The sequence below is a fragment of the Cydia splendana genome, chromosome 18 (assembly GCF_910591565.1).
Source record: "Cydia splendana chromosome 18, ilCydSple1.2, whole genome shotgun sequence".
NCBI lineage: Eukaryota > Metazoa > Arthropoda > Insecta > Lepidoptera > Tortricidae > Cydia > Cydia splendana.
The window spans coordinates 6,424,354-6,437,630 of NC_085977.1; the positions used below are offsets into that span (position 1 = coordinate 6,424,354).

The window sequence follows — 13,277 nt, forward strand, 5'->3', positions numbered from 1 at the left end:
ATGAGGCCGTAGTTGAGAATGGATGCTACATGACCATGATAAGCTACGAGTGCAGCTTCACGAGATACAGAATCGCGTAACTTTCTTAAGGCAAATACAAAACGATCGAGCCTTGAACATATTGATGTTATATGTTCTTTCCAATTTAGATAAGAGTCGATATATAAACCTAAAAATTTAATTGAGTCAGTTTTCTGAAGAGCAGCACCGTCAAGGTTGATATTAAGATGAGGAGGGGTTGCCCCATATGAATGGAATTGCATGTATTGAGTTTTGGATAAATTTATGAGAAGGTTGTTATTAGTTATCCAATTATTAATGTCAGTCAAGGCTTTATTAACATCTGCCTCATATGAACACGGATCTTGACTCCTTACTATAATAGTTGTATCGTCCGCAAAAAGTATGGATTTGGGCTGTGTGGCTTTAGGAAGATCGTTTATAAATATTAAAAATAACAGTGGACCTAAATTACTACCCTGCGGTACTCCTGAGACTACATTACGATTAGGTGATCTATATATTGTTTTGTGTATTTGATTTTTAATTTCTACAAATTTAGAGATTTCTGTGCATTGCCTTCTATTATCTAAATAAGATCTGAGCCAATCGTTCGAATGGCCTCTGACTCCAGAAGCATCCAATTTTTTAAGAAGTTTTGAGTGATCAACTAGGTCAAAAGCTTTAGTCATATCGAGGAATATGGACATAACCGGCAATTTGTCATTAATAGATTCAGTTAAATATTTAATAAACTCAAAACATGCCACCTCTGTATTGAGACCTTTTCTAAATCCATATTGATTAGGGTGTAAGATATTATGTTTAGTTAAAAAATTGTGTAATCGAGTGCAAAAAGCTTTTTCAAATATTTTCGACAATATTGAGACAATAGTAATTGGTCTGTAGTTATTAGGGTCTTCACGGTCTCCTTTTTTGAATAGCGGTTTTATAATGGATAGTTTTAGCTGTTAGGCCCCGTTCGCACGGCAGCTTTTTCAACGCGCGTTAAAAAAGCGTTTGAATGACACAAATGGATAACCATGTATGTATTCACATGAGGGCGGTTTTTAAGCGCGGCGCTTTTTTATCGAGCACTGTTCGATTTTCGGCGTTGAGCGTTGGCGTCAAATTGAATAGAGCATACGGAACTCCGTGTATCTGTTCTCACAAGCGTTAAAAAAGCGCCGGCGCTGCTGTCAGTTGGCTGTCAAGTGTCAATTTTTGGTGTCAATCGTCAAGATTATTAGTAGTTTCACCTTAAAAATGTCAACTTATGCTTACAAATTCCTGAAATATTCAAGCTATATTCAAATAATACGTCGTAATAGCAAATAAAGTATGGCTTTGCTGAGATGCGTACGTGGCAGTACGACTCACAAGTGATTTTCAAGCGTTCATATGAACACAAAATTGGAAACGGTAAAAAAGCGCCAACGTCGGGTTTTAACGCAACGCTTTTTAAGCTGTCGTGCGAATGGGGCCTTAGCGCGTGTGGCAACCAATATATAAGTTACTCTATGGTGGCAACCAACTGGCTCGCTTGTCTACCGCAAAGAGAATATAAATATAATCACTACGTTTTAAGAGACGGGACTTCCATACTAGCGACACAGAATAATTAATAGTACCAAATAGTACTACCGTACAGAAAGGAAACTTCCTACAAAAACGAAGTTTGACAGCGGTTCAGGGTCGAATCATGCTATCCCTTTCTAATATATGGCACTATCCCTTTCGGCTATTTAGGGTTGTCAAAAATCAAGTGATTATGTTATCTGTGGTCGTGCACGCAAAAGGAAGTCAAGTGGTGCCAACCCTAATAATTGCTCGGAGCAATGCTGAGCCGAGCGGAGCCGAGTTTGACCGAAGTCAGGAGTTTCGCACCCCTGCTAGCGACTTGATTGGTCTGTGTATATGTTTGGTTATCCAATCATTACCAACATGTACGACAAAGAACTGCCAAAGAACAATAGTACCAACATAACATACTTAAATAGTGTAGTATGCTACACGCTTGCGAATTTTATCGATATCGATAAATTGGGGAGGGTTGAAACATGGGCCCCTGTCAACAAATTTCGTACTCGAAATCAGGTTAGAATCGAGTCCACATTTAAGTCGTATGTTATATATAGTGTTCTTTGAGTGGACTAATACATGGTTGGACTTAAATGTGAACACGACTTTTATTTGTTAAAATAAAAATATGTAAAATGTTTTAATAATTTAATATAATTAATTTAAAATACATCCCGACGGTTCGACGGTCCACAGGTAACAGAGGAAAATGTGTGTTCACCTGATTAAACGATTTTTTTTTATATATTATATTCTTGAATAATAAAATTAAGTCTTCCATTACAACTTATTTGACCCACTGCCTGCATCTGAAAACATTTAATAATTAAAACAGACACAAATACATTTTCTTATATTTTAGGTTAAAATCTTAAATAATAGGGAATATTACGCAAAACTCTGCATAGGTAGCGCCACTACCACTATCTGTCACAATCTGGGGGTCTACCGCGAAACAAGAAAATCGAAATTTCGTTGTCTAACCTCTCTATCACTCTTGCATATTCGAGCGATAAAGAGGCAGATAACTAAATGTCGATTTTTGCGTTTACCGGTAGGCCCTTGTTAACAAACCGCCTTGATGCATCAATGTCATAATTTATAGTCTGTGAAAACTTGTCAAAAAACAGTTTAAGGCAGAGTATGTATAAGTTAGTCTATGAATTTTCTAGAGTCGGTAGTGCTGCTCTCTGGCGGCAGAACATTGCAGTAATATCCCCTATTCCTAGATTCCTAAAATATATAATATAATGTCCATTCCATTAATACACAGATACAGCTTGGCAAAAAAGAGTAGATATTAAAAAGTGGCAACACTGTAGTGTCGTCCCGTTTTCTTACATGCATTGGTTTGAAAGGGACGACACTACAGTGTTGCCACTTTTTAATTTCTACTCTTTTTTGCCAAGCTGTAATGAGATAATGTTCCACTAAAAATATTCGGAGAAATAATTATAGTCATGTTGTATGCAAGTTACCAGGAAATTCACTCATTTTATTTTATTTACTATTTACATTGATAAAAAATTAGACTGCAGTCGATATCGATACTTCGTATCGATACTTGTAGTACATCCCTAGTTCACAATGAAAGTGGATATGAAATATCTAATTTTCGATGTGTTTATAGCCTGCTACACCAAAATAAGGCTAAAAGTATCTAAAGCAATACTTACCGGTCTTCATCTAATGGAAATTTCGCCATAAACTTCCTTTTTTGCGATTTTCGCGAGTGTATCAATTTCCACATATTTCGCACTGAAACAACTTAGTTTTCGGTGGCATTTAAACAAAATCTATAAACTCACTGTATGTTCTTATCACGTTTGACTGTTTTGGAAAATAACGAAGGCTTTTAAAAAAGAAATTGCAAGAAATACGTAAGTAAAACCTACGAACCGCCATGACAAGCAACAAAGCAATGTGGCTGACAGTTGACATGACAGATGAATAGCACTGACGTTTTATTTTGTTTTTTTGGCTATGGCTAGGTCACTATAGTCCATACAAAACCTTATTTTGTTCCTAGTTGCGTCAGCCTGGGCCTGACCATGGTCTTCTCTTCCCAGAGTGACACGGGCCTACGTCACAATAACATTGCCACTTTATTTCAACATAACATGTTACATGGGTACATTATACCTATGGTTAATAAGTTAAAATATTTCTTTATAATATTATAATTTTCATGTATTTTATCTTAAATTTTACAATAACACGTCATTTTTACTTATTCGTTAGCAATATCTTCCGATTCACGAAATACATTTCAGACGTTCGGGTAATTCTGTTTACACTACTGGCAACACAGGATAGCGCTGTCACATTTGACAATTCGGATATAGATTACTTCATGCCCTGACCAAGGGCCCAACGTTTTCTGTTCTCTTTCACGGCGCAGCAACTAGTATCATTTCTCTCTCCTCGCTCTTTTAAAAATGCCGTTTGTCAAAAAAGGACAACCATACTGTTGACAAGGTGGACTTCAAATCAAGTGTTGCCTTTCTTGATGCGCCCAGGATGTGTATGTGTGCGTAAAAGCGTATATGTTTGCTCTTTTAGGGATGTGAAAAGTCGATTTTAATCATGTTATATATCGATAAACGCTACACAGCGGAACGAAATAGCGATTAATTGAAGCTTCAATATCTTCGTTAAACATAAACATAATTGAAATGCTAATGGATAATGAATATATTATAATATAATAATATAATTCAATTATTGCGGAACACCTATTTTAGGAGGTATTTATGTATTTTAATTAAATATCTGAACTTTCCCTTGGTTCCCTGCTGGGGCGTGACTATAAAATTGTGATCTGATAACCACAATAAAGAATAAAAGCGTTTTTGGTCATTTTAGGTATCGTTAAGCCTTCGAAGTAAAATTAAAATTGCAAGAAATGTCGATAGTTTATCGATATGACTTTATCGACATGGCTACAGCAAGGTGGGCCTCATTGTTAATCGTACACTAAACAAAAGTGGCAACAGTGACAGCTCGCTGAGACACCGTCTCTATATATTATAAGTCTATGGCCCTGACCGTCATCCTTGTCGAACGCGTGTTAATTGTTATTTCCTTCTCGCTCAGTGTCAGCAGTCGCAGTGTTTTCCAAACTTTTCACGTCGTAAGCTTGGTAATTAATGTGTAACTGTGAATTAGTTTTTCAAACGTTTGTCTTGCATAGATAAATAAAGTTTAATTTAATACATTAGATTTGTTTTATTTTACTATGTTTCTACATGAATAACTTAAAATTAATGCCGTTAAAATAATTTTCACCGTTGGTTAAAATTCTCCCACATTTTAAAGTTTGAGAACCTGTAAACAGCATGATGACGTAGGCCCGTGTCAGTTAGGTCATATGGCTCCTCTACACGTTGGCCAAACGCTCCGCCAACGCTTGGCCCAAGAGTTGGCCGTGCCTTGGTCGGAACCAAAAAGAATAGAATTGTGACGTTCCACGGGAAAAGGTACCTTATGAGGGTTTCTAGTTTCGGAGATATTAAATGTTTTGTAAAGAGGTGAAAAAATGCTCAATTTTTTTTTTATTGTGTGATCTGAAACCTTAATGCCTAACGTTTGTTTACCTGTTTTTATTTTTGTTATAAGTTAGTTATAAGCCTAGTAATGTCGTCTCAGAGTTTAGTAGAAAAGGTACCTTATGGATTGAAAATTCCCAAAAAAACTAGTCAATACGGGAAAAGAAGTTTGGTAGAGAACTGTATTAGCATTCTGCAAAACTAATTTGATAATTTCAGTTCTGGTTGGGGCGCCTCGCAAATATTATAACCGTACATAGACCGACATCACAAATCCAAGTAGACTGCTATTATACCAAAGTTACTCTCGTCAAGTCTTTCTTAACTAGAATAATCTTCATTTGGTTTGGTCGCATGCAGTAAATCAGCCATTGGTTTGCTGAAAAATGCCAATACCCGACGCATTACCTTAAGGAATATCTGAGGTCATTGAACCTCAATGCCGCTTATCTTCAATAGCAACCGAAATATATTATTGATAAGAAATAGACGATTTATACCATCTTAACCCCAAAATATTATTAGTTTATCCTAACTGTTCCATCATCATCATGCCTCATCATGTAACTTGACCACAAGGTACCTTTTCATTACATACAAATTATTGGTCTTTTTTAAGATTATTATGACGAAGAACTAATTAAATTGGGGGCAGTTTAATGTAAATTAATATTTTCTATTCATAAAAGATAAACTATAATATGATTGATATTTTATAGTGATGTATTATTAGATTTATTTCCATAAGGTACCTTTTCGTAAATGTATGGAGCAAATACTGTTATTGTTATGTAAGTTTAAAGTGGCATAAGGGGTTAAATATAGTATTTAGTTGGGGTTTTAGGATTTATTTCATTTGAATGTCAGAATTTCTTTCATATGTGCTCAGAAAAATTGATTGTGTGTCACATTAAAAGTAAAAATATTCAATTTTGTGATTTTATATGAAAAAGTCAGAAAATACATTTTCACCTCTAAATCGGTATTGTTTTTTGCTTAAACTGTCTGTCAGTGTCGTTTTCTAATAGATAAAATTTAAATCTTGAGAGCTCATTGCAATCAATCGTGAAAATGAAATAAAACTTTATTTTCAAGAGATTGGTTAGTATACACATAAATCAGTCGATATCAAAAGTTTCTATTTGCATTACAGAACAAGTCGCAATATTTTTTTAATCTCAGATATATAAGGCATTATTATTTGTAGTCAACTATGTAACTTACTTCAGGAACATAGTTTTTTAGGCGGCTAAACTTAAAACTTCTCTATCGTAAAGTTGCTCATTTCACAACATTATTTTCAAAAAATCATATCTCTGTAACTACGCAACCTAGAAGGTTGATCTTTTGTGTTATCGATAGCTTATTTATTGTAGATTACTGGGGTATGCATAACTCCATACCCGCCATAAGGTACCTTTGACCGTGGGACGTCACAGATAGTATAGAGGGGTCCTGTCATTGTAAATTTTGTAGTCACTGTAAATTTACTGCCATCTATCGACACACGACTAAAACTCAAAATGAAAACGTATAAAGTTATCAAAAAATGAATATATATGGATAAATGATTTTATTATTTTTATATCATTTTGATCCATGTTCATTCACTGATATATATGTGTTAAAATTGTTAAATATGAAACGGTGTTGTCACGCCATCTAGCCGAGGATAGGCTAAAGGTGTGTGCGGCATCTATTCGAGAATGACTTTTACTTGAATTCCGAGGCACGTTTTTTCCTTAGACTTTATTCGTCTTATACGAAGTTACATATGTCTTTGGTCGGAATAGCTAGTTTGTTAGTGCACGACACCTTGCACTGTGTGACTATGCGCTGAAACTTGGCACAGTTGATTCTTAGCTGGTCATGAGCAGATACAGACCGGGAGACCTCGAGAGCCACGTCTCATTTAGTGGGGGGGGGAGGGGGGGAAGTTCGACGCCGCCGCGCTTCACTTGGAGCAACATTTCTCTAAAACTGTACCTATTAGGGCATGTGATATATCATTTTCGGTTAAATTAAGGATGAGGAATTTTTTTTTGGAACCAAAACAATGCACTTTCTAACAAAAAAAAAACATAAAGTAGAAAAGACAAAAAAACGTATCTTGGATTTTTTCATAATTACCAATTTTTTTTTTTAAGTGTAGTAGGAATCTGAAAACAAAAAATATAGTTGTAAAGTTACACTTATTACGTTTAAGAAAATATATAGTTTATTATACAAAACTGTTGAGAAATGGGAGATAAAAAATAATATTAAGCGTGGGCCAGAGTGATCTCAATACAAAATATTATGAATGTGGGAAAGTTACTTATAATTTGTTCTACAATCGTTTATTTTTTAGTTTTTCGTAAATAACTCGTAAACGGTAGCCCACAGCAAAAAATATCTTTTACGTAAATAATCTGTTTCAGATTTCTTCTAAAATAAGTGCTCCTTTTTTTCGCTAAGGTCAATATTAAAAAAAATATTGAAGGGAGAAAATAAATACTAAGGTCCTCTTTTTTAGTCATTCGTAAATAACTCGTAAAGGATGTCCAATAGCAAAAAATATTTTAACACAAGAATAATTAGCATAAAATTTCCTACAAAAAAGGTTATTCAAACTTTTTCGCTAGGATCAATATTTAAAAAGGGGACCTTAGAATTTATTTTCTCTCTTTAATATCGTTTTTAATATTGATCCTAGCGAAAAAGTTCGAATGACCTTTTTTGTAGGAAATTTCATGTAAATTATTCATGTACTAAAAATTTTTTTGCTATTGGCCTTCGTTTACGAGTTATTTACGAATGACTAAAAAAGGGGACCTAAGTATTTATTTTCTCCCTTCAATATTTTTTTTAATATTGATGGTAGAGAAATGTTGCTCCAAGTGAAGCGCGGCAACGTCGAACTTTCCCCCTCCCCCCTCACTAAATGAGAGGTGGCTCTCGACGGCTCCCGGTCTGTATCTGCTCAAGACCAGCTAAGAATCAACTGTGCCAAGTTTCAGCGCATAGTCTCAAAGTGCAAGGTCCCCATACAACGGTGTGCAGTAACAAAGCAGCTAGAACGCTACTACACGATGGCGAATTTCAGTTGTGATCTGACCGGTTTCCAAGATGGACGTGGAAGCATTAGCTGTTGCAGCAATTTATCTAAGATACGCCACGTACCATTATTATCATCAAGTAATTTTAAAAAATGTCGTAGAAGTTGCAAGACTTTTTTGATGATACCTATTTCCCGAAAATAAATGAATGTTAGATTTTTTTTAAGAATTAAATTAATTCAATATCTTTTTTAATTTCATGTTACCTTATAATTTGCTTAAATTATTTTAGAACATATTATAATTTTATTTAATTTTGTTACTAGTTTACCAACATAGCTGTGCAAATTGTGTAATTTAGGTACTTACTATTATATATAGTTAGATATGTATATAATATTCATTTATTTTACTATAAGTATGTATTGTTATATTTATTTATTTAAATTGTAAATGTACTGTCTGCGTAAATTTCCTATTCCTTCATTACTTCCATAACGAGGCCACGTACTCGTCATTTTAATTAAGAAAAAAAAACTAAAATTGATACTGAGCACAAACGTCCGCACTCGACCGCGTTCGAGCACGCACTGTGGATTGGGCCACGTGTAGATGCGTACCGCAATCCTTGGCCATTCCCTTTGATGTGCGGCCGAAAAACCGACACCGCGGCCAACTCATCGCCATCCGGCGCGCCAAAAGCCAACCGACACCAATACCCCCTCTACACGTTGTCCCAACATATTGGACCAATAGGTTGGGCCAACGTGTAGAGGAGCCAATACGCGAATCTCGGAAGAGAGTACCAGGCGGAATATATTATTATACCATGGTCGCAACGGATGTGTTAAAAACGGATCACCACTATTTTTGTTTTTCCATGTTCTGTATTCGTAACGCTGTCAGATGAATCAGGAATTCATTACCTGAAATCCTGAAATATTGTACCTACTTATGCATTTCCGTGCGTTTGGAACTAATTGTAAGAACCTTAAATTCAGATGATGAATTCCGTTGCGAATTCAGACTGTATAGTCTGTGCGGAAACAGAAGAGTCGTAGAATGTATTGGGTCCCATACATTTCATGCCTCTTCTCTTTCCGCACAGACTACTGTGTAAGGCCATTTTGAGTAGGTAATTAATAGAAAATACTAGTAACCGGATAAATTTAATTTAATTATTATTGAATCACTACAATCGTGTAAGTCTTGCGGCGCGGCGCGCTCATTCTTTCTTCCGTGGTCTTGCGAGTCTTCGTCTTTCAACTGGTAGGGGCAGTCTTCATGAACTGGTAGGGGTCGTCTTCACGTACTGTTTGACGGAACCACTTACACGTAGCGCTGTGAAAGAGAAAAAAAACGATTATTTTTTTTATGACAAGCCCTATTAACCCTTTTCCGGACATATTACAATTTATGGACCACATACGCGCCAATAGAATTTCAACTTTAGGATTCCGATTTAAGGTTTAAATTAGATTGCACTTTGATATTTTAAGCTCATGTTACTTTACATTTTACAATATGGGGAGCAAATCGAATAGGTGGCCCACATTCACAAAAAATATAATAACGATTTCATTACTAACCTTGAATTTGAATTGGTCTGTCGATGAATATCCCATCATAGTCTCGACTTTTCTTTCTTTCTGGTCCTGGAAGCTTTCTTTGTTTTCTCTCGGCCATCATCTTCAATTTTGTTTAGATTACGACTTGTTGAACCTTTTTCTTCTGCTTATTAGTTATGGTAACTACATTTCATCATATCTCGATTTTCTTTCTTCTCTTTGGATTCTATTATCTTGTCAGATGTCCGATAAGCCAATATCATTGTATCTTCTCTTCGTTTCTTTCTTTTTCTATCTTCATTTGCCCTCGCGAGTCTTCGTTCTTGCGATCTTGAGTCTTCTTTCTTGCGATCTTGAGTCTTCTTTCTTGCAATCTTGAGTCTTCGTTCTTGCAATCTTGAGTCTTCTTTCTTGCAATATTGAGTCTTCTTTCTCGCCCTCTTGAGTCTTATTTCTTCTTGCAGTCTTAGGTCTTCTTGAGTCTTCTCTTATTAGTCTCGCCCTTCTTGGGTCTTCGTTCTTCATGTCCTCTACAATGTTTGTTTGTTCGTGCCGTCTTGAGTCTTCTTTCTTTATACCCTCTCGAGTCTTTCTTCTTTATACCCTCTATAGTCTTCTTTCTTCATGCCCTCTTCAGTTTTTCTTCTTGTTGCCCTCTTGAATTTGTATTATTGTAGTCTCGAGTCTTCTTACTTCATGTCCTCTTAGTGTTTGTCTTCATTCTCGCAGTCTTAGGTTTTCGTTCTTGATGCCCTCTCGAGTATTCGTTTTTGCCCTTTCGAGTGTTTGTTCTTCCAGTTGAGTCTTTGTTCTTCCAGTTGAGTCTTTGTTCTTCCAGTCGAGTCTTTGTTCTTCCAGTCGTGTCTTTGTTCTTGCAGTCGAGTCTTTGTTCTTGCAGTCGAGTCTTTGTTCTTGCAATAAAGTCTTTGTTCTTCCAGTCGAGTCTATGTTCTTTCAGTCGAGTCTTTGTTCTTCCAGTCGAGTCTTTGTTCTTCCAGTCGAGTCTTTGTTCTTCCAGTCGAGTCTTTGTTCTTCCAGTCGAGTCTTTGTTCTTGCAGTTGAGTCTTGTTCTTCCAGTTGAGTCTTGGCTCTTCATGTTCTCTTGAGTCTCCTTTCTTGAAATTTGAGCCTTCGTTCTTGAGGCTTCTTTCTTGCCCTCTTGAGTCTTCGTTCTTCATACCCTCTTGAGTCATCGTTCTTCATGCCCTCTTGAGTCTTCTTTCTTGCCCTTTTGAGCCTTCGTTCTTGCAGTCTTGAGTCTTCTTGTGTATTCGTTCGTGACCTCTCGAGTCTTCTTCTTGCCCTCTTGAGTCTTCTTTCTTGCCCTCTTGAATCTTCTTTCTTGCAATCTCGAGTCTTCTTTCTTGCCTTCTGGAATCTACTTTCTTGCCTTCTGGAATCTTCTTTCTTGCAATCTTGAGTCTTCTTTCTTGCAATCTGAGTCTTCTTCCTTGCCCTCTTCAGTGTTCTATCGTGCCCTCTTCAGTCTTCTTTCTTGCCCTCTTCAGTCTTCTTTCTTGCAATCTTGAGTCTTCGTTCTTGCCCTCTCGAGTCTTCGCTCTTGCCCTCTTGAGTCTTCTCTCTTGCACTCTTGAGTCTTCGCTCTTGCCCTCTTCAGTCTTCTATCGTGCCATCTTAAGTCTTCTTTCTTGCAATCTTGAGTCTTCTTTCTTGCCCTCTTGAGTCTTCGCTCTTGCCCTCTTGAATCTTCTCTCTTGCACTCTTGAGTCTTCGCTCTTGCCCTCTTGAGTTTTCGTTCTTGCAGTTTTGAGTTTTCGTTCTTGCAGTCTTGAATATTCTTTTTTGCCCTCTTGAGTCTTCGCTCTTGCCCTCTTGTCCTCTTGAGTCTTCGCTCTTGCCCTCTTGAGTCTTCGCTCTTGCCCTCTTGAGTTTTCGTTCTTGCAGTCTTGAGTATTCTTTCTTGCCCTCTTGAGCCTTCGTTCTTGAGTCTTCTTTCTTGCAGTTTTGCGTCTTCATTCTTCATGCAATCTCGAGTCTTCGTTCTTGCAGTCTTGGTCTTCGTTCTTGCCCTCTTTTGAGTCTTCTTTTTTTATCTTGATCTTGAGTCTTCCTTCTTTAAGCACTCTTCATTCATGCTCTCTTCTTATAAGTTCTTTTCATCTTTAGTCTCCTTCATTCATACAGTTTTGAGTCAATCTTGATTTTTTGTTATTATCATGACTATCGTGAGTAAATGTCTAATTCCACTTGTCCAGTCTTCTTTCTCCATCCTTTTTTGGGTCTCGGTTCTTAATGTGGGGTCACGTCATCATTCTTTAAGTCCTTTGTAGTTTTCTTTCTTCATGCCTTCTTGAATATTCCTTCTTCATGCCTTCTTGAATATTCTTTCTTTGTGCCCTCTTCAATCTTCTGTCTTCTTGCCCTCTTCAATCTTCTTTCTTCGTGCCTTCTTCAATCTTCTTTCTTCGTGCCCTCTTCAATCTTCTTTCTTCGTGCCCTCTTCAATCTTCTTTCTTCGTGCCCTCTTCAATCTTCTTTCTTCACGCCCTCTTCAGTCTTCTTTCTTTACGCTGTCCGTTCTTTTTTTTAGTATATTTTTGCTTAAGATGTGAATCTCTCTTAAGTCTGATCTTCCTCCTTCATATTATTGTCTTCGACCTCCATGACGAAGGTTTTCTTTTCGTTATTTTTATACTTCGCAAATTATTTTCCTTGTCGACATGCTTCATAGATTGTTTATCTTTACGATTTATTAGTATATGTCTTTATTTTCCTTGTTTTTACGAGATCTTGAAAGCTTAAGTGACCCTTTTTAATTTCTTGTTTATTTTAACTTGTTATAGATCATACAAATTTGTTGCTATAGTTTGATTGCTTGCAACCTTATTAATATATATTTCAATATGTTTAATCTTGTTAAATTTGATACCCTTAACTTGAGATCTGAAACAAGCTTTATTAAGGAACTTACCAATACCTTCGTGTGTCCGAATTTTGCCAATAACATTTGTTCATTTCATCGATTTGTAGAGTCGATAGACGACGTCACTTATGTCGTTTATTATACCAATAGATGTTCATGTTGCTCTTTAATCAATTTATGGTTTAGCAAGTAGGCTAGAAATTCATTCTCTTTCAAGAATTCACTTGTGTCCTTGTTTTCATGTCTGTTAATTACGTCTGTAAATAAATCCTCATTAATATGAATTAATAAGTAAGTATGAACTTACTTACCTACTCTAACTTCGGATGGCTATATTGCTTCTTTAATTTTCAAATTTGTATTTATTTTCTTTTGCTTAGTACTTAGTCTCACATTAACAGCTGTTGGATATTCCTCGCTGGTCCGGTCGCAAAGTCAACTTTGTTTATAATTCTTTAAAATTTCATACCTTTTGGTAGTCTGAAATCATTGAGTAAGGCGAACCGGTGTTCCATCTAAAAATCATTAATTTTACATACCTAATCCTGTTTTTAAGAACCAACCTCGCATCTTCAATTTACTTGGCTATGGATGGACACTAATTTTTTATGGTGTAATTTAATTCAGTATACCTTCATTATTTCCGAGTTCAGTTCCA

At 36.2% G+C, this 13,277-nt stretch overlaps 2 long non-coding RNA genes across 2 annotated transcripts; one reads left to right on the forward strand and one right to left on the reverse strand.

The window, feature by feature from the left end:
- Window positions 1-9,327: 9,327 nt before the first annotated feature.
- On the reverse strand, window positions 9,328-9,900 carry LOC134799435 (uncharacterized). Its single transcript, XR_010145410.1, has 2 exons — window positions 9,757-9,900; window positions 9,328-9,508 (listed from the first exon to the last, which is right to left on the reverse strand). It is a non-coding gene; the product is annotated as an uncharacterized LOC134799435 (long non-coding RNA).
- Window positions 9,901-12,319: 2,419 nt separating this feature from the next.
- On the forward strand, window positions 12,320-13,072 carry LOC134799434 (uncharacterized). The gene is made up of 2 exons (XR_010145409.1): window positions 12,320-12,410; window positions 12,453-13,072. It is a non-coding gene; the product is annotated as an uncharacterized LOC134799434 (long non-coding RNA).
- Window positions 13,073-13,277: the final 205 nt, after the last annotated feature.